At 53.5% G+C, this 20,217-nt stretch overlaps 1 protein-coding gene and 1 long non-coding RNA gene across 12 annotated transcripts in view; one reads left to right on the forward strand and one right to left on the reverse strand.

The window, feature by feature from the left end:
- Positions 1–10,829, reverse strand: part of LOC131807440 (uncharacterized) — a 34,547-nt gene extending 23,718 nt beyond the window's left edge. The window contains exons 1-3 of the long non-coding RNA XR_009344489.1: positions 10,780–10,829; positions 9,279–9,341; positions 7,928–8,011 (exon numbers count right to left, since the gene is read on the reverse strand). This is a non-coding gene — a long non-coding RNA (uncharacterized LOC131807440). The remainder of the gene's footprint in view (positions 1–7,927; positions 8,012–9,278; positions 9,342–10,779) is intronic.
- MYT1L (myelin transcription factor 1 like) overlaps positions 1–20,217 on the forward strand; it is a 389,060-nt gene that overhangs the window by 211,762 nt on the left and 157,081 nt on the right. For all 11 annotated transcript variants that reach the window (XM_059132785.1, XM_059132784.1, XM_059132783.1 and 8 more), the window contains exon 4: positions 9,997–10,135. The gene's annotated coding sequence lies outside the window, so the exon portion shown is untranslated. The remainder of the gene's footprint in view (positions 1–9,996; positions 10,136–20,217) is intronic.

Genomic DNA, 20,217 nt, shown 5'->3' on the forward strand with positions numbered 1-20,217 from the left:
ACTCCACATATGGACCGGGGTCAAAGACCTGAAAAGGTTAGACAGAGAGGTGGGTGGGAGGGTGGATGGATGGATGGATGGTTGGATGGTTGGATGGCTGGCTGGATGGTTGGATGGCTGGATGGCTGGCTGGATGGATGGCTGGATGGTTGGATGGATGGCCGGCTGGATGGCTGGATGGTTGGATGGATGGATGGAGGGATATTAATTTGCATTTCTCTGATGAATAATTGTGAACAACCTCTTCACCTATTTATGATGGATGTGTTTCCTCTGGTGAAATCCTTATCGATATTTTCTGCCCAATCTTTTATTGAAGAGAATTTGCTTTTCTTACTCATTTCTAATTCTTTATACATTCTTTATGCAGGTCAAGAGTACATGCTCCAGTTTTTAGCTCGACTTCCCATTTTCTTTACGTTGTTTTGATAAGAAAAGCTCCTCACTTACTACAGTCCGGTTCAGCCATCTTTTCTATCATCAATGCTTTTTGTGTCTTAAATTTTTTCTTACTCAAAGATCTGAGATTCTCTTCATCTGTATTTTCTAGAGAAAGTCTTAAGGTTTTGTTTTTAATATTTAACCCCTTAGTCCATCTTGAGTGTATAAGATGTAATAATCCAACTTTGTCTTTCGCTATGAGGTCATCGTTTCTCCGACCCCACATATTCAAGAAGGCCTCTTTCCCGTGTCTGTCTTCTCTGTTCTGAAGTACCGCCATGTAGCGTGCAATGGTCTGTTTTATAGGTTGATTTGTTATCCCTTGCCAAGCACACAGACTTAGTTACCACAGCTTCAGAGGAAGTCCTGAAGTCTGGCTAGCAATTTCCCCTCCCTCATGTTCTTCTGCTCAAGTGTCTTAGGTATTCTTGGCCAGCGACTATTCCCTACAGATACCAGGTTTCTTAGAAAATCCTTTTGGTATTTTGGATGAAATTGCATCATCCAATAATTTGTGGGAGAACTGACATCATCGCAATCTTAAGTCTTCCTAAGTATGGTGTGGTTTTTCCCCTATTGGTTTAGATCTTAATAAAGTTTTATCATTTTTCCCTGTAGAGATATTACATGTATTTGGTTAAACTTCTTACATATTTTGTATTCTCTCATACTGATGTAAATTATTTCCCAAATGATACTCCCCCCAAGTGACACTGTGCCTACAGACAACCTTGCTAAACTCTTGTCATGTGTCTGTCATTGCTTTTGAGGGCAGTGGTGGGAGTAGGGTCGGGGGCAAGAGCAGCATTCCAATGGTGACTATTCCCCTTCATCTTCCAACGACCGGGTATGATGCCTGCCCCCAGATAAGCCACCCCACCCCACACAAGCCACTTCTGAATTTCCCCTCCACACCTCACCCAATTGTCTTCATCTCTTACTTGTGGCTCCTCTTGGAATGGGTATGGCCATAGAGTCAGTGTCTTTCTGGTCAGCACTTTGGCAAGAGTAGTAACGAATTTCATTTAAACTCACAGTTAATATAGATAAAGTTTATATATAATACCATTTAACAGTGAAGAAATGGAAGTCTAGGGAGGTCAAGTATTGTGTCCCTGACCACACAGCTAGTAAGTAGCAGAGTTCAGTCTGTCCCATGAGGCAATGACTCTAACAGTCCTTGCATCTGGGGTGGTGAGGTTTCTGTCGACCGATACTTACGAAGCTTGTGGACCGTGCCTTGGACAGCGGTACTTTGTAAGTATTCCCATTACCGTGATCATGTTATTCTGCTTTGCTAATTTTGGCCACAAATACTCAGCTAATAAGATAAAGAGGGTATGACTCTAACCCTAATACGAGGTATAATGCCCGTGACACCCGAAAAGTTTTTAAAGTGTTTTGGTAGTTAAGGACTACAGGTTACTGTTTTGGGAATTGAAAGAAAGGCTTTTGGAGGAAGGGGTCATTGAAGCGGGCTGACTTAGTTAGAATTCAAGCTGCTGATTTTAGTGGAAAGTAGATGTACAGGGAGGGACCGGTATGAAAAACGACATGACGCAGGGACGCAGGAAGAAACGCGTGTCTCATAAAGGGATAAATCATTGCTGCAAAACATAAGAAGTTGAGCTTTCTGGCTGTTCATTTGTGCTAATATTTTCTTTTGGTTATAACTTCCAACTAGAATTCTAGATATTGTGTGTGTGTGTGTGTAAAAGAGATGAAAAGGCCTTACAAATGATTAAGGTTTGAAAGAAGCCCGCGTGGTAGTTAAATTCCCCTGTGACACCTGCTGTCTCCTGGACACCCCGACTGGGCTCTTCTGTAGCAACACACATGTGTTACTCCAACACGGATGCTATTTCACGGGCTCTGACTCAGGAGTGAAGGCCGGGTTTGCACGGGAGCTCCCGACTGGACCCTCTGCTCCGAGCATGACATGTGTTGTCACTGAATGGCCCACAGTCGATGGAGGGAAGGGGACCCCAGGGTGACAAACACACCTGTGGAGTCTGTGTCCCACAGTCTAAGCTGTGTGTAAATCAGCACGCAGAAGGCAGCTGAGCAAACCACACAGATTTTGCGAATCAGCGAAAATGGAAAGGGAGCCGTCCCTACGCTGTGTTTCCAGGGAGTGAAGCAGCCAAGAACGGGGTCTCCGGTGCAGGGTGTCAGCGAGGGGCCTGTAGGGAGCTCCCTCCCTCCTGCCTCTGTGCTTGGCTCCCTCGAGTAGTTCTCTTTCTGGAAGGCCAGCCAGGCCAGCATCCACCTCCAGCTCTAATGGGAGACAGACACTCGAGGTGGGAATAGGAAAATTCGTTTTGCTAATTGTTTTCAGGCACATAACTAGTGTTTAATACATAAATCTTATTTAGAGTTAAGTCAAGGCAAAGATGGGGTTTAGGATGATTCTTTTTTGAAGGAAAGAGTGAAAAACTCCCTGGATGGTGTCTCCCCATCTCTGGATGGAGTTCTCGTTTAAAAAAGATCAGTAGATGTTAAAGTGTTGGGTATTCAGTTAAAGAGAGGGTATTTAAGCCCATTTGCTTCTGCTGCCCCCAAAACCCCACTCCAGTGACAGGGGAGTGAGTCATGTTTATCTTAAAAACAAAGAACAAGACTGGATGATAGAAACACTGTTCTGGAAGCTAGAACGCAGAGACAGAGAGTGACTGTCTAGACCCAAAGCAAGGAGAATCTAACCCAGCCGAGAGCTGGCCATGGAGTACGGAGAACCTCCTTGAAGCCCTTGACATCTAGAGTTCGCAGAATCGGCCCCATGGAGGTGAGGAGCCATTGCACCAACATGTGGAGAGCTGGTTGGACACTCGGACATCGTCCCCTTTCAGTCAAAAACCCAGTGTTTACTCCATGAGGGTAAAGAGGGGCTCTTCAGGGTTCAGAGGAGTGTGGGGAGCTATGCTGAGCGTGGAGTCAGAAGGAACCGAGTGACCGACCTCCGGCAGATTCTCTTCAGGACAGACACAACAGTCTTCCTGGGGCTGTGTACCCACGGGCGTACTCTTAAAAACGCTCCCGCAGCACTGACTGTATAACGGGCACAATCCCAAAGACATTATCATTTTTTTGAAAGTTCATAACCTCCTCAGTGGTCTCCGCTTCACCCATGAGGTCACCGAGAGGGAGAGGAGACGCGGTAAGTGGCTGGGGAGGCAAGGATCCATGTGGGAGAGGCAGGATCCAAAGGCCACAGTCTGCTCCTGGAGCCCGCCTCCCACTTGCTGTTCCACGGGGCTCAGAGCCTGCTTCACCCCCCCATGGAAATCCACGGGGTGAAAAGGGCTTCCAAGACACTTTCTCACAAGGCCCAAAGCCCGAGTGATGGCCAAGGACCTCCAGGTGTCTGAGCAAATCCTCTCACAGGAAAGGCACCAGAACAAGCCAACAAGCACAAAGGGGAAAGGGTAAAAGCCAGTCGTAGGAGACAGAAGCTATATAAGAAAGAAAGGGGGGGGCGCAGGCACGTCCCCATAAACGGGGAAGAACTAGCACATTTACAAAACAAGAACATCAAATAATGAAAAGAGCACTGTGAAATGTATGAGTGTTGAAATGTAAGTATTAAAGCGCACCAGAAGGCAGAGAAGGGAACCCCAGGACCCTGGCTGGAAGGAGAGGTGAAGCAACGGAGGCCGGGAAGAGGAGAGAGGGCGGCCGCTGGACCAGCACAAGTTCTGCAAAGAGAGCAGAGAAATGGGGAGAAGGAGCCCATGCAGAAGGAAATGGAGAGACTGTCCTGGAAGACCTCTGGAGCACCCAACATGATGGAGGAAAACGGACCCGCTTGCCTGCCCCTGCTGAGGATAAAGACAGCCTGCTGGTAATTTGTGTACGAGCGTCTGGGGAAGGACTCGGACGAGGCGTCTCGTGGCAGGAGACAGTGCAGTACAACCGTTGGACATCTCAGGGGACGTTACATTTCTGACAAATGTTATAAAAATGGTACGAATCTTCCTCAGGAAGGTATGGGATGTCTTCATCCAACAAAGAGGAAGACACAGGAGACAGGTTACTGGGGAGGTACGGTGGGCTGGGGTGGCAGACAGTGGCATCCCGAGCTCCTCAGGGGACCCACAAGGGGCCTGGCCAGTGGGGGGTGTGCTCTCCTGGGACGTCATGCAGACTGACAGCCAGTGTGTGCCCAGGGGAGCCCAGTTAGATGGGGGGGTCTGGTCACGAGCCACAGGGAGCACCCCGGCCGCGAGCGTGTACACACAGTTACTGATAGCTGAGGGTCACGGCGTAGCCCATGGCCCATTGGTCAGCAGTGTGTCCCCCGTTATGACTATAATGAGTGATGATCTCATGCAATGCCTGATGATGTAACTACACTGGGGGGCAGAAAGCAGGCGAGCCACAGTGGCCAGGGGCCTCCTGGCATCGTCCTATTCTCCCTGGTGGGAAGTCAACGGCTTATCACAGGAAGCTGTGCCCAAGGACACTCATTTGTTTAGGGCTCTAGAGGCAGATACCAGGGGGGAGGCTTGCAAGAATTGAGAATTTCTCCCTCCGTGGAGCTGGGAATAGGAAGGGGTGCTATTGGGGTGCCCCATTTCATAGCAAGCCACGTACAGCATCTGACCCCTCTAACTTCAATGCGGACAGTTATCAAAGGTTTTCTGTTGTGTTCTGTTAGTCACAGTATAGTGCGTCGCCAGTTTTTGGTGTCGTGTTCCACAATTTGTTGTTTGTGTGTAACACCCAGGGCTCCGTGGGGTCCATGTCCTCCTTCATACCCACCACCCGGCGTTTCTCAAATTTCTAAAAACTCACCTGTTGTTCGGCGTTGAGGACTGACCGTTGCAGGTGCCAGGCCACATGCCGTCTGGAGCCGGCTAGGCGCACTCTGGGGCTCTGGAACGCACACCGAGTGCTTCCAGGATCCCAGCAGCCCGGCCGAGCGGCGGAGCAGGGAGGTGGTGTGGACGCGGCTGGCGTGGCAGCCTCCCGCCCGGAGCAGAGCGCGCGAGGGCTGTTGGCACCCCCTCTCCCCGGCCACTGCCCTCCTAGGGGACACGTCATCACGGATAAATGCACATTCCTAGAGCGCAGCCCATCCCTGTGGTCGACCCGTGTCCCTGGGTTTTCAAGGTTGTAGCGCGGGCCCTACTGACAAAGGCGCTAAACACAGCGGTTTCCATGCCTATGTTTAAAACCAGGAAATCAGAGACTTTTTTTTGTCACCAACAGAACCAGTCTGATGGGCTCCAAGTGGGATTCTAGCTCGCAGGTGTTCCGAGAGGTCCCGAGAGGCCCCCGAGGTCACGCACTCGCCGAGGCTGTCACTGCTGCAGTTGCTCCCGCAGCCGGGGCCTCGCGTGGCCGGCGCGCGGTGCCGAGTGGCCTCGGATGCAGAGCTGGGCACCGTGTGAGGCCCGAGCGACACTGGTGGAACGACGCAGCTTGCGAGGGGCGCCGTCGCCTCCGCTCCACCTGCGCCGGCTCCGCTCGTGACCCTCGGGCCGACACAGTCCCTGTGTCGCACGTCGTCGTGCGCGGTCTTCGGAATGCCAGAAGGAAACACTGCAAACCGCAAACTGTATACAATGTAGCTTTTTGGCGTCTCAAGAGCAGAGACCGTCGGGATGTAGCGTGGCACGGGGCGGGGCGCTCAGCCGGGCCGCAGCGGGGCCCTCGGTCCTCGCCGCCCGGAAACGAAGGCCGGGGGGAGGGAAGCGCACGGGCCGCGCCTTCCTCAACCGACGCGCCGAGCTCTCACGCGGAGGCTGCGCACGTCCGTTTCGCCGACGGGACGCGCCCCGGCTCCGAGTCCGTCTTCCGCGTCGCAGCACTCACGTCATCAGCACGCAGCGGCCCGTGCGCATGCGCGCCTCGATACAGAACGCGGCTGCGACACAGCTGAGCCGTGATAACAACGCCCGATACGCAGATGCGTGACGTCATGGGATCGCCCCCTGGACAGCAAACATGACGTAATCACCCCGGAACTGGGGATGACGCACGCTTTCTGTTTCCGGCGTCGCGGACCGGAAGGACGCGCACCGCACGCACGCGCGTCCGCCGCCGAGTCCGACGTGCGCTGGGGCGCGAGCCGCGAGTCTCGGGCCCCGCAGCGCCCCGCGGCGGACGCACCGCCGCCACTGCGTTTCGCCCGGAGCCACGTCCGCGCCGCAGACGCTGTGAGAACGCGGACGGGTCGGGCGCGCAGAGACCGGAAGCCGCGGCCCCGATCGCCCCGGGGGTCGCTCCGGAGGCCGCGCCGCACCCCCGGGCCTGGCTGCGGGCGGCCCCGCGGCGACCCCCGCTCCGCACCTGCCTCCCGCGGCGGGCGAGGGCGGCGAGCGCGGGGCCGGGGACGCTCCCAGCCGCGGCCTGGAACTGCCCGGAGGCCCCGCGCGGCTCACCGCGTCCGCCGCGCCAGTCGGGCGCCCGTCGCTCCTCGCCTCGGGATCGGCGCGGCCTGTTTCCGGCCTTCGACGCCGGCGCGGGCGGGCGAGCCCCCGCGGGGAGGCCGGGCCGGGGCCCCGGGGGCGCGGCAGGACCCGGTCGGCCCGACGCGCGGCTGCGGGGACCCCGGCCCGCACGTGCGCCCCGGCGGGCTCGGCCCGTCACTCGCGCACGGGCTGCGGCGGCTCCGCCGAGAACTCTGCGGGGGCGCCGGCCACGACGGCAGGGCCGTGTCCCGCGCTGCGCGTGCGGGGCTCGGCGCGGGGGGCGGGTTCTCGTGTCCCTGGTTTCCGCCCGGGAGCGTGGACGCGGGGGCTCGGGCGGGCAGCGGCGCCGTCGGGCGGAGCGCCGAGACGCGGTGGGTCCCGCCGCCCTCGGACACGGGCCGCGCAGCTGCGTGTGCGGCCGGAGCGCGTGACCAAGCGCGTCGCGGGGCCGTCGCGGATGGTCATTTCTCCGTTGTCCCTTCTGGGGTTCGGTCCCCGCGGGCCCCTTCCCTGCGCCCGCGCGGACACCGCCGGCGCCGCGGACCAGCTTCCCGCGGCCGCGCCCGCCCGGGCCCCGGCGACCACGTGCCTTCCGCAGCCCCCGTGAGCCCTGCGGGACGACCCTGACGGCAGCCGGGAGCGGGACACCCCGCGGCCCCGCAGGTGCGGTTTCTGACCAGGACTGCGGGGCGCTGAGTGTCGCCGGCCTCGGTCCCCTTGTCTCCTGCGCCCGCCCGTGGGTGTCCGCGCCAGGCCCGGCGCCGCCCTTCGGGGACGTGCACATGCCGGGAGGGCAGCGCCCCAGACGCGGTTCTGGGGACGGAGCTCGGGGAAAGGCCAGTCCCGAAAGGTTACGGACCTTCTTGACTTGACACGAAGAGCGGACCGAGGACGGACGCGGCTCGCGGGTACAAGTGGGTGTAGCTCGACGGGAGGCCGGAGGGGCCCGTGGGGTCGGCGGACGTGTCCTGACTGCGGTGCGGCCCCCACGCGCGCACCAGTGAGGACAGGCGCACCGGCGCATTCCCACCGCGGTCAGTGCAACGAGTCAGGCTCAGCGCCCCACTTACGGTCAGTCTTGCAGGACGCTTTCCTTGCGGGACGTGGATTAAGGCTTCCGGGGATGTGTACGTTGTTTCTTCCAGCGCAAAACCCTTTGAAACGAAGAAAAATGTGTCATCTCCATACTGACAAATGCCTTCCAGAAAGCCCCCCCGATTCTCGTGCGAGTGGCGGTGGGTGAGGGGAGATGGCCACAGCAGCTCCGGCGGAGCGCAGAGTGGCCGGTGTCTGCAGAGCCCCACCGGGCTGGGTCACTAAACCCTCCACCTAAGGGCTCGTCCTGGGCGTTCCCTTGTGCATGATCAGAAGCAGCGCCGGGACTGGAGACCCCAGCAGGAACGGGGGACATAATCCTTCCTCCTGCCCCTGAATAACGGGAGAAGGGGACGCCCTATAGGATCATGTTCCTGGGGAGGTCACTCGTTCCCGGAACCTTCTGGAAGCTCTTACACAGTGAACGCTCTGCTGCTCAAAGAAGGGTCACTTCAGCTCACTCCTTTCTATTTTCTAAGTTCTCCTTTTAAGAAGAAATTTCTGTTTTACACACCAGTTGTCTTAAATCGGAATATTTCTGTTCATTCAGTAAGAAGCTTCAGATGCCCTTGAAGGGAGTTTAGCTGATAATCCACTCACCAGCGACTTTTTAATCTGCGTCTGGTCAGGACTCATTGAAATCACAGCCCCCCGGGGCCTCCCTCTCTTCTAGACCGGGCAGGTGTCTGGCGCCACGTGCGCCCAGAGAACCAGGCAAGGACCCTGCCGCCCTGTCCAGTGTGGCTGGGAGGACGGAGGGGTGACACGCCCAGGCTGCCTCCGAGTTCCATGGGAGAAGTCAGAATTGAATTTCACGCCCTGGTTCATGCACGTGCCGTGGAGAGTGCAGTGCACGCAGGATAAAACCGTCATTTTGTCCACAAAACTATTCTGCAGGGGCCTATTATTTTAAGGGAAAACCTGTGCTTTTCCCAACCTTTTGTGGACAAAGGTGCCCTCAGACTTCTCTAGACACAGTGTTCTCCAGGTCTCTCTCCCTGTGACCTTCCATGAACCTGAAGGGTCCCCAGAATGACAGTAGAACACAAGTTGCCTGAAGTGATCCGGGTGAATATCTGGGATCCCCAGAAGAGCAAGACATAAAAATGATTTTGATGATTTTTTACAAAATGTGATTTTTAAACAAAGTGCTGGCAATACGTCAGATGGACTGACTTTGGTCAGTAACGTGCTATCATTCACCCGTTTTTCAACCCCCTAATTGTCTAGTTTATGTTGATTCATTTATCAGATTTATCTAAATTATCTATTTGACATTCTTCATTTGGTGAGGAAAAAAACATGCATTTTCATAAAAGCACTCACCTGAACACCATCAAAGCCTTTCTCAGCCAGTTCCGCAAGCAGCGTCTTCACTACTCGGAGCATCTGTAAACACGGACCACAGACTAAGCATAAAGCCCATGAGAAACGCCCCATCAGGGTGTAGCTTTATAGTTAGAGCAAATACAAAAGTTAAGTTATTATTTAAGATTGCATTTTGTTTTCTTTTTTAATTAGCATATGACGTGCTCTCGTAAGATCTTTCCTACGGAAGGACTGCGGCGTACTCGGGTCTTGGGCAGAAGAGCAAACCTCAGTGCACACACGTGGCAGTGTCCTGGTGACCGAGCCACGTGCCCGTTCAGACCCAGCTCACACGCTTCTGTCACTGGCCCCTGAGCCATCCAGTCAGTCTCCATACTTCACAGACACAATCCCAAAACGACTCTCATGCTTCGTTTTATAAAAGTTTGCTTATGGTTTTGTGTCATTTTCACATCACAGACTGTAATGTGGTTTTCTAAGGGACTCTTCTGTTGTGAATCCTTTATCAAGAATTAGCCGGTTGGGGCAGCAGGTGGTTCCGTCCACCGTTCCTGCCCATGGCATGCCCCGTACCTGCGCACTTGGCCTGATCTCAGTCTTTTGCTTCAAGTGCATGGAAAGTGAACGAGCCTCCTTGAGAACCCAATCCCTTTTTATTAGAATTTTTCTTTCATCATGTATGTCAACCTTATCTCTGCCTTTTATTCTTCCCTAGAGTGACGACACCTGCAAGGGGAAATGTAGTTATCGAGCCCAGTCAGCTGTTTGTGTCTCTGAAATTATCTACGACATCTGGTCGAGAAAGGTTCTGGTCGGACCCACAGACATATGGCTGTCCAAGGAGCCACATAAAGGTAACAGTTCTATGTCGTGCTTGTGCTTTACATGCAGCCCAATGTTTTATGTATTTACCTTGAAAAATCTCACTTTGAAAAAGCATAAAGATAGGCCTATAAGTGCAGAGTGTTTTTTAATGAAGACCACAGTGTCCCTTAATTGTAGTAAACGAGCTCAGTATAAAGGCAGACCTTACAACCCATTACTGAGCATAGACGCCAGCAGTCTTGTACCATTCGGCCGCGGCATCGTCTGCAGATTAGGTTCGTAGCCGCATTAATACGTCTGTTCACCCTTTGGCTGTTGTGCAGAAAGTCCTTGGTGTGAGATTCCTTAAAATCAGATCCACATTTCCACTATTAGTTCTGTTTGTTGACAGCTTACGTTTAAAGGAATTAAACACATCTCTAATTAGGTCGTAACTTGTGTTGCCCACGGCCTTTGTAGGCTTCCGTTGCTCCCCATTGATAAAAATCCCTGGGCGCCACTGTGGACCTTGCGAGCCTCGCTTTTTAAAATGCTTTAGGTTATGGCTAAGTGTAATTTTTAAACATTTTTTGAAATTGTGATAAAATACAAATAACCTATAACAAATATACACATAACGTAAAAGTTACCATTTCACCCATTTTTAAGTATACAGTCCAGTGGCTTTAAATACCTTTCCACAGCCGCACAGCCGCTAGCACACCCGTCCCCAGAACGCTCTCGTCTCCCCAACTGGAGCTCTGTGTCCGTTGAGCGTCGCTCCCCAGCCCCTCCCCCGCCCCCGGCTGCCCACCAGCACGCCGCATCCCTGAGACTCTGACCACGACAGGCCCTGCATTGCAGTGGAATTGTTCAGTCCTTGTCCTTTTGTGTCTGGCTGATTCCATGGAGCGCCACGTCCTTGCGGTCCATTCACGCTGTAGTGGTGTCAGAGCCGCCTTCCTTTTTCCCGCTGAGTACTAGTCCATGGTCTGGGGAGACCGCGAGCGGCCGTCTGTTCGTCTACAGCTGGGCACGCAGGTCGCCTCCATCTTTTGGCCGTTGTGAATAATGCCGCTTGGAACATGGGTGTGCAGGGATCTGAGTCCCCCTCCCAGTTCTCCTGGGTGGATAGCCAGGAGTGGGGTTGCTGGGTCATCTGGTAGTGCTATTTTTAATTTTCCGGGAAACCATCCTGCTCGTTCCCACACTGGCTGCACCACTTTACCTTCCCATCCGCCGTGCACAAGAGCCCCATTTCCCTACATGCTCAGCAGCACCTGTTATTTTCTGTTTTCTAGGGGTTTTGTTTCTTTCATAGTAGCTGTCGTGATGGCTGCGAAGTGGTACCTCACTGTGGTTTTCATTCGCCTTTCCCTGATGATTAGGGATTCTGAGCACCTGCTCATGGGCTCCGTGGTCATTTCCACGTCACATCTGCCCCCGTGCTCTTGGGCCATCGCTAAGAAATCACTGCACCATCCAACGTCATAAAGGTTCTGCTCTATGGATTCGTCTAAGGATTTTTGTGGTTTTAGCTCTTCCGTTAAGGCCTATATTCCTTTTAGAGTTAAATTTTATATGTGCTGTAAGTTAAAGGTCAGTGTCACCCTTTCCACATGTGGATAACAAGCCGTTCCAGGACCATTTGTTAAAAAGACGGTCCTCCCCCCATAGAGCAGTCTTGGCTCCCTTGTCACGTCGTTTACCGAATACAAGAGGAGTCACTTCTGGGCTTTCTACTCTACCCTGTTTCTGTGTGTCTGTCTTTGTGCCAGCGTCTGATTTGGTGACTTGTTTCATAGTAAGCTTTGAAATCACAAAGTATGAAACCTTGGATTTGCTCTTCTTTTTAAAGATTTTTTGGCTATTTGAGAGTCCCTTCAGATTCCATATGGATTTTAGGATGGACCCTGTTATTCCTGCAAAAAACGATATTGGGATTTTGAGAGGGATTGCATTGAATCTGCAGATTGCATGGCTAAGTTTCTTAATCAGACAGAAATAGGGGGTCTTCATGCTTTATAGAAGTGAGTTTCCATATCTCATTTAGGCATGTACCATTGCCTTAAAAAATTCTTTTTTTCAAGTTTGAAAAAAAATTCAGATTTTATTACTAGTTTTTTTGGAGGTTGGTCAGGGGACAATGAGCAGTTACATAAGGATGTTCAGTACAAAGTTCTCTAACATTCTCCCTGAGGATGAAGACAGTTCTGTTTAGTTTATTAAAACACGACATTTTGAAGGCTTTTCTTCCTTAGCAGTCATGGTAGAAAACTCCCCGTCTCGTGGAATGTTCGCACTCGGCTCTCGAAGGTGAGCTTTCTTGGCATTCAGGAGTTCTCGTCCATAGTAAGACCATAAACGACCCAGAAACTTGGCTGTTGTGCACATTGTCCCCGATCACAGTCACTGTTGTTGACGGGGAGACGCTGGATGGCTTGGCGTCACTTTTGCCCCCCGCATCTGTGTTGATATAATGACATTTCTCAAGGTTTGAGCACCAGTACCAGGAAAACCCTGAATTCCTCCCAAACTCCATAGTCGAAGTGATGATTCTTCCCACTCTAAAGGCCAGTAAAGGGAAGATTAGAGACGGTAGGTGACCACCCAAGGATGGCGTGATTAAGTGGCCACAAGGTTACCTGGTTTCTAAGGGGATAGAAAGGAATTTGGGTAAGAAATACAGATTTAACACAAATCACTAACTCTGTGTAGCCTTTATACTTCGGTATTTAATCCAAGCCTCTTTCCAAGCTGCATGAAAATACTGAGAAGTCAGCATTAGAAAAGGATATGATAAATTACTCCCAGAAAACGCCGTGTTTACAGCTGTCCTTTCGTCTCATGGGCACCAAGGGAAAAGTCTGTCAGTCGGGTTTTCATCAGTTGCTCATTTTTAACTCTGCGAGTACTTAATTTGTGCTGGGAATTCCTGTAATTCCTGTAATCTCTGGAGGTACAAAAATGAACGAAACATGGCCCTTGTCCTCCAAGAGTTCAGAGACTGACCAGACATGAGGTGTGGAAAAGTCTATGAGACCAGACCGCACGACGCTTCCTCAAACCAAGCGCGTGCCTTGCTTCCTTCTCTCCTCCAGAGCTAAGCACACGCTCGGCCCCCATGCGGGCTCTGTCACTTCCCATGCAGTCCGCAGAGGTCCAGGTGAGACGATGTCCGAGGTGCCGGACAGACTGTAACTCTGATTCGGGAGGCCAAGGGTGTCTTCGTAGAGGAGGTGACCCCAGACCTGGGTCTTCCAAGTGTAGTCCAGCAGACGGACACTTACAGGAGTGAGTTTACTTAAGGGAAAGTACGAGACTCAGAGATGGGGTCAAGGCACAGACACCCATGACTTGGCATGTTCGGCAACACGTTAGGACAAAAGGCTTCCTTCCTGATGACTTGGGTGTAGTGTCTGTAGAACACGTCTGCGTGTTCTGCAGTTTCTGTGGTCCTCAGGAGAGAGGACGTTACATGGTGTCTCTCCTTTCCCTCAGATGGAGGGTAGCGAGCTGTCCATGCTAAAGAGCTGTCTACCTGCTCTCAGCCCTAGAGACTGGTCACCACGGTCTCTCGGGCACCCACGACTCTCTCTGCCTCCAACGCCAACATTTACTGGACTCAATTACCCAGATTCTAGTTCGCTGCCCTTGTGCCATCGTTTGAACCGTGGATTCTCAGGATTGTTCTTTCGCTGATCCTGCTCTTAAGATGACACCTCCAAGTCGGAGCTGCTGCGGCGAAGGGCCCGGTACCAACCACCCTTGCTAGGCAGCGCCTGTTCTCCTTGCCTGGGATCTCCCCCCGTCCTCCGTGGGCCATATCTCCTGCCCAGAGAGGTAGCTTCCGTTAGCACCCCCAGTGAAGAAGGACTTTGGGGCTTGCTCTTAGGGGAAAAATAGAAGTGCCATAGAATAAGATTTAGATTTAGGGCATTTTTTTTTTTGTCCTAGTGTGTCCCAATTAGCCGCTGTGATTGCCGAGCCGGGAGCACCTGTGGCGTCCTCGCAGCTGGCGCTCTAGGAAATCCAATTTCCTCTGAACTAGAGCCCAAAGAGAAAATCACACTCTGCATCCAATTTCCATGCTAAAGACTTTACTTAAAATAAAATCAATATCTGTTTCCCAAAAAAATGTCGTGAATTGTGTTCTGAATGGCGACTATTTTAAAAGAAAAGCGTATTGTGCATCCAGAAGGAGGAGTCTGCTGAAATAGTTCCAACTGGATAAGTTTGTGGCCTTTGACCCGTTCCAATGAATTTCTTTAAAACGACTAACAAATACCGTTAGGTTTCATGCTAGCACTGCCAGTAACCGTTTGTATGCCTTTGGGGACAGCGCGTCAGTCCTTTTTCTGTAGAGTAAGGATAAAGGGTTAAATCGGAGGAGATGGCTTACAGGAAAACAACTAAAGCGCACGCGATGACGTCCACTAAGTATTCACTGATTGTCGCTGTAAGCCGGCTGGTCTCAGCACCGCTCAGTGGCCCTCAGTGCTCGGGACAGGCTGTGGGGTTCCTCCTCTTCTTATCTGTTCCTTGTGTTAGAGGAAACTACTGTGCAGAGGAGTTCGCGGGTCTGGGGCGGTTGGTAAGTGCCTCGGCAGGATGCAGGACTGGGTGGGCGTGTATTTTGACTTTCTAGCCGGCCGCCTCTACTGCGAGCTGTCTGGTCCTGCCCCCACGCCTGTGCAGACAGACACGCTTCGCGGTCCTGCCCCCACGCCCGTGCAGACAGACACACTTCCGTTCTTGCGTCTTTTCCACACATACGATGTAGTGTCCGTTTGTATACATAATGCACGGCCGGCGTCTCTAAGCGCTCACACCCAGAATCGGCAGAAGTGCTGGGCTGCCCCTCCCCCTCCCGGTTTGGCCTCACCAGCAGGACACTGCTCCTATAACACCCGGTTTGGCACCGTCTGGCACGCTTCCCCAGAAAACAACCACGTGATTGGAGTCGTACTTGCTCAGGAGCGTCTCTAACTCCTGACATCCTTCCGCTCATTCTCACAATGGTCCACTCACGGTGCTTCCACAACTCGGGGCTGGTGGTGCTCATTTTAATGATGTTTGCTAAATGAGGTCATGAAATCTTCCGGATAGCGAAAAAATAAATGAAGGTCCTTGAGCTTTGATTTTTCTGGAAGTTAGTTTAGGGAACAGTAGAAATTTGCTTTTTTCATGACTTGTATCAAGGTCATGGGCCACTACTCTCTTGGAAAGTAGGATACAAACTGCTAATACCTGCTTTCCTGCCCCGCAGTGTCACGGAAACTGCGAATCATGAAGTTTCTTTCTTCCCAGCAGAGAACAATCACCTTCAGTCAGTGGGCGTTTTGATTGAAGCGAAGTTGGGAAGTAGGTGAGGGCATGCGGGACGGCAGATCACTGAGGGCCTCAGATCTAGGGTCAGTCGTGCATTACAAAGGGCTTCAGACGGCCCGGGTCCACCTGGGGGGACAGCTGATCACCAGACTGGAGCTTCTCTCTGCGCTGGGGGGCCCTGGGCCGAGCAGGGAGGTCAGCCGTGTGGGCCACCTTCTGTGTGCACGCACTCCTCGGCCGCTGCGTGTGAGGAAACTGGGAGGGGCCAGCGATGCTCAGTGCCCCACGGGTCCGTGATGCCTTGGGGTGACTTGGTTTTTCCGCACATGAGCTTCAGAGTTGGAAAGTCCTGCCCTGATTTTTACCCTGGGAGCAGACTAGGGAGCCTTCCAAACCCAAGACGTCGGGAGAACACAGCTTTCCTCTCCGGTGAACCTCAGGCTGCTGCACTAGTTCCTGACCCCGCAAGACTGTTTCGTGAGTTTGGGGGTGGGTAAAACAATAGTGGGGTTCTCTAACATTGTCCCTGATCACCCTGACGGGTTGTTTTGAATGATTGACTGAGCACTGTGAATTTCTCAAAAAAAAAAAAAAAAAAAAAAAGGCATGTGGCTTTGGCTCTGAGTGTAGCCTGTGCCTTCAAGGAGCTTGCAGTCGAAGTCTGACACACTCCACGGTTTACCCTAGAGGACCGCACCTCTCAGCAGGGCCCTTTGCAAATCCCTGTGGAGACTGAAACTATAATTAACCACTAAACTCGGCACCCAGTAAGCGATGCACGTCCTTGCTGGGAGATTTTCAGTGTCGCTGAAGTTCAGTACCGACTCCGTTCACCACATCTCTATGTCTTCCTTAGTAATGGTTCCTGTCCTTGGTCTTCATTTTGTTTGACAAAAACATTGCGCAGTCTCTTGTTTATAGATGCCTACCGTTAATATGTTTAGAGAAGTACATCCTGCTTAAAGAGCTGGTAACATCCCCCATTTAAGCTTTTTATCATTAGAACTCTTGTCTGCTAATGTCAACAGTTCCTTCTATGTGTAATCAGCTCAATGTTTGTGATTGTGAAGAAGTAGCATGTTGAGCTTTTTTAAGCTTCCCTCCAAGCGATGGACGCTGGTAACGGTTCACTCTCCCAACTCATCCAGTCTACCTGCTGAGAAGGCCAGTAGCGGGCAGGTCTGTGCACTCCCTCTCAGAGGGCCTGGCCACATGGCCACGTTCCGCAGCAGGTTCTAGAGTGTCCACGAGAGGCTCTTTTTCCTTTCTTTTTTGTTTTATCATTTTGGGAGGAAATACATTGTCCTGTGCGCATCTGCGCTTGCCTTGTCGCCGTATTCCGATTTGGGACCAGAGCGTGTCAGCCTCTATCCCGCCGGCTCCAGGAACAGCTTACGTCCCATGTAAAATTCTCAGTTGGAAATGGGTCCGTCTTTGCCAAAGCGTGTGGTGAACGACATGTCGCTGTCGTGAAAGGGGTTACGAGATGACGCAGACGTTAGATGAATACACCTTCCCTCCTCACACTCACGTCTAAAATATGAACGTTTGAGTGTGCGCACCATGTCACTGTTGCCTTAATAAGCAAAACAGACATACAGCAAAGGACCCATCAGACCCAGCCGAAACAGGGGGACCGACTCGTGAGCAGGTCAGGTGAGCAGCGGACAGGAAGCGGGAAAGGACCACAGACAGGGGAGGGCATTTCAGAGAGCGCGCGAGCAGCTTCAGAGTAGGGAAGATGCCGGCCTCGCGCAGGCTGCAAATTCCCATCGGAGTTGTGACGTCCCGGCACCGCGTCCTTCCTTCCCCGCCAGCCACGACCCCATCGCAGCACTGGGGGCACGACTCACAATTACCACAACGTCACTGTCTCACTGGAGTTTGGAAGGGATGAGCCCTTCATACCAGTGAAGGCTTCTAGACACTCCCTGTGGGGACAGTCACCCTCGTGAGCGCCTCTGTGTTCGTAAAGCTGCAGCAAGTGAGCACGGCCTCTGCAGCCCCCGGCCCCCACCAGCTCCAGGACCCGGACTCCTCTGTGCGCTCTGCAGGCCTCAGCTCCCTCCCCGTATGTCAGGAGCCGGCGTGGACCTTGGAGCGCTGTGGTGAGGCCTGAGTTAACTAAGTGGCATGTGTCCCATCATGAGCGTTTTAGGCGAGTTAGATACTTTTATGATGCACATTGTGGACTTGTTTGTAAGAATGGATTTTGGACGTAAGTTAGCTGCTCCCCCTCAGAAGTCTGATTAAATAAATTGTGTCATATTTATGCAATAGAACAGTATGAATTAATTTTTTAAATGAGAGAGCTTGTATGAACTTAGCCCAACATATTGTGAAATGAAGAATTTCGCGGTGCAAAGCCGAGTGCACAGTGGTGCCAGGAGCAGATTTGAAAGCGTGTTTACACACAGGGGCTTGTTGGTGCATCGAACGTCAGGGGACGGAGGCATCAGGTCCCGCCGAGGAAGGCACGAGCCCTCTTGGGGAGGAAGAACCCTGTCCCATGCATATTCCTCTTTCAAGCCATCACATTTCTCTCCACCAAGTGACCGTGGACAGACTGTCGGTGAGCCGCCTGCAGAACCAGCAGAAGGTCCCTAAGAGATGCCGGACGGCTGAGGCTAGAGGAGCTGACGGGCTCCCACAGGAGTTGGGGGGCTCCACGGAAGTTTCCGAGTGGACAGGGTGTGGGCATGGGGAAAGGGGTGCGGCCGATCATGTCGGTGCTGACCTCAGAGACAGGCGAGGCTCCTGGAAGGAAAGCGAGTCCTGGAGACCCTGATAGCGCAGTCAGTTGTGAGGGACGTGATGCCCGCCAGCAGGAGCAAAGGCACTGTGGTCAGAAAGCCTTACCTGGGAAAGGGGCAATCCGTCTAGTTTCCAGTGTGTGCAGAGTGCTACTGTATGAGCAGGGCACAGGAGGAGGGGACAGCTGAACTGATGACAACACGGCACCTGCCGTCCTGTGAGAGTGGGGTGGCGGGGAGGGCCGTCCGCATGCTGTGGGTCTCTCCGTCTCACTCTGCTCGTGCTGTTCCAGAGCAGCCGGACGCGTGGAGGGCGGTCTTGGCATCACTCACATCGCTTGCAGGCCTGCGCTCTGCCCCTGCGCTGTTCCGCGGGGACCTTCCCCGGGCCACCCGAGGCCGCCGCTCAAGCGCTTCCGGGCACAGTCGGTCGCCACCACAGCCCGCCAGCTAGGAGCCGGCTCAGAAATGGCCCCCTGTGCGTGGTGACAGGTGAGAATGAGCTCCCGTCATCTCCCGGCGGATTCACACGCGTACTTCTCACCAGTGCCACGGGGAGCGCTTGCAGCAGTCCTACACGCGGAAGGTGGGGGAGAAACCGTTTCCTTCTCTGCTTTATTGTGTCCCTTGCTCAAGGCTTGGCTCCTTCCTCCCGACCCTGGGAGGCTGGCGTATTACCCTGCCTTGCGCTCAGGCCGCTGGCGCTCTTCACTTATGTGGAAATGGACCGGAAACAGCCTCTAAACTCACGCGTTTAAACACCCCCTACTTGTGCCATCGTCTTGCAAGGCATCCAGTTAGGGCACCGACCCGGCCGACTCCGTGGGTCAGGTCTACCTGCCGGAGTGTCGCTTTGCTCGGCGGTAACAGGGTTTGCATCCCGAAATTGAGGCGGAGGAGAGCTCTGGGAACACCGAGTCCTTGTTGTGAACTGAATTATTTTTAAAGTCCCTGCGGATACCAATCCTTTGTGAAGGGCTGGCCTGTCCATGAGCGAGGAGGGGGAGGGTACGGCCGGGCTCAGACTGTCCCTTCCTCCAGTGGATTAAACGAGGGTCTGTTCCTATCTCAAGGCCAGCCTTTGAGCTGGGCTGTGGTCGTCTCTGGAGAACTTCTGAAATCCATCCTACGTCCGAGCGAGGGACAGCAGCTCCCAGAGCCTGTCGAGTACTTTCTGTCTTTACGTATCTCGAGTGCGTACCCTCTGCCCCTCCCTTGTCGTGTGCTCAGAGCCTCAGGTGCCCGTGGCTGGGAGTCGGGGGACAGCCGGAGGGGGGTCTGACAGTGCATGTGCATCCGACGCGTTCCCACAGTGGCTGATGAGAGTTTCCGGCCATAACTTCAGGCCCATGTCTTTCTGGTGGCGCATCGTGATGGTGGTGGACAGTGGCGTGACTTCGTGTGTAGTGACTTACGGTCAGATATGGACGAAAGATGCCGTCTGCGCCTTGTCTGCACCTGGGCGCGAGCGTGACACGGGTACGCGTGAGAACCCGCATCGGGGCCGGACAGAGGCACACAACAGTGGCCCTGTCTGGTGCTTCTCAGGCTCCTGCACCTGCCATCATCCCGTCACATCCCGGGAGACCCGACACCAGCCGCGCAGGGATGTCCACGCTGAGGGGAGCACGTTGGGGCCCCGGGCCTGCGGAAGCTGGGCTCCGGGCCCCGATGCATCGTGTCTCTCCTTAGAGCACATCAGGCTCCCGCCCGGGGGTCTCTGTGTCTGACGTTTCCATGGGTGCGGACCCTCACCGAGGTCCCAAGTTCTCTCTGTTCTTTATCATCCATCATGCTGCCCCTCAACCGTCCACATCTTCGGCCTTTCGTGAGCTCTGTTTCAAACCTCCCGTCACACGTCAGCTCTCCATCCTGTAAGCCAGGAAGCAGAGATGACGGCTCATCGGATACTCGTGCTGTGCTCCAGACTGAGGCCACGATGCATAGGGGGGTGGAGGGGGAGACTTGTGCATCGCACTCCGCAGCCCCATGTGTCCACGGGAGCCAGCGTGCACCCAGCGCCATGTGCACAGCCAGAAGCCCTTGCT

Source organism: Mustela lutreola, chromosome 9, assembly GCF_030435805.1.
Source record: "Mustela lutreola isolate mMusLut2 chromosome 9, mMusLut2.pri, whole genome shotgun sequence".
Classification (NCBI taxonomy): Eukaryota; Metazoa; Chordata; class Mammalia; order Carnivora; family Mustelidae; genus Mustela; species Mustela lutreola.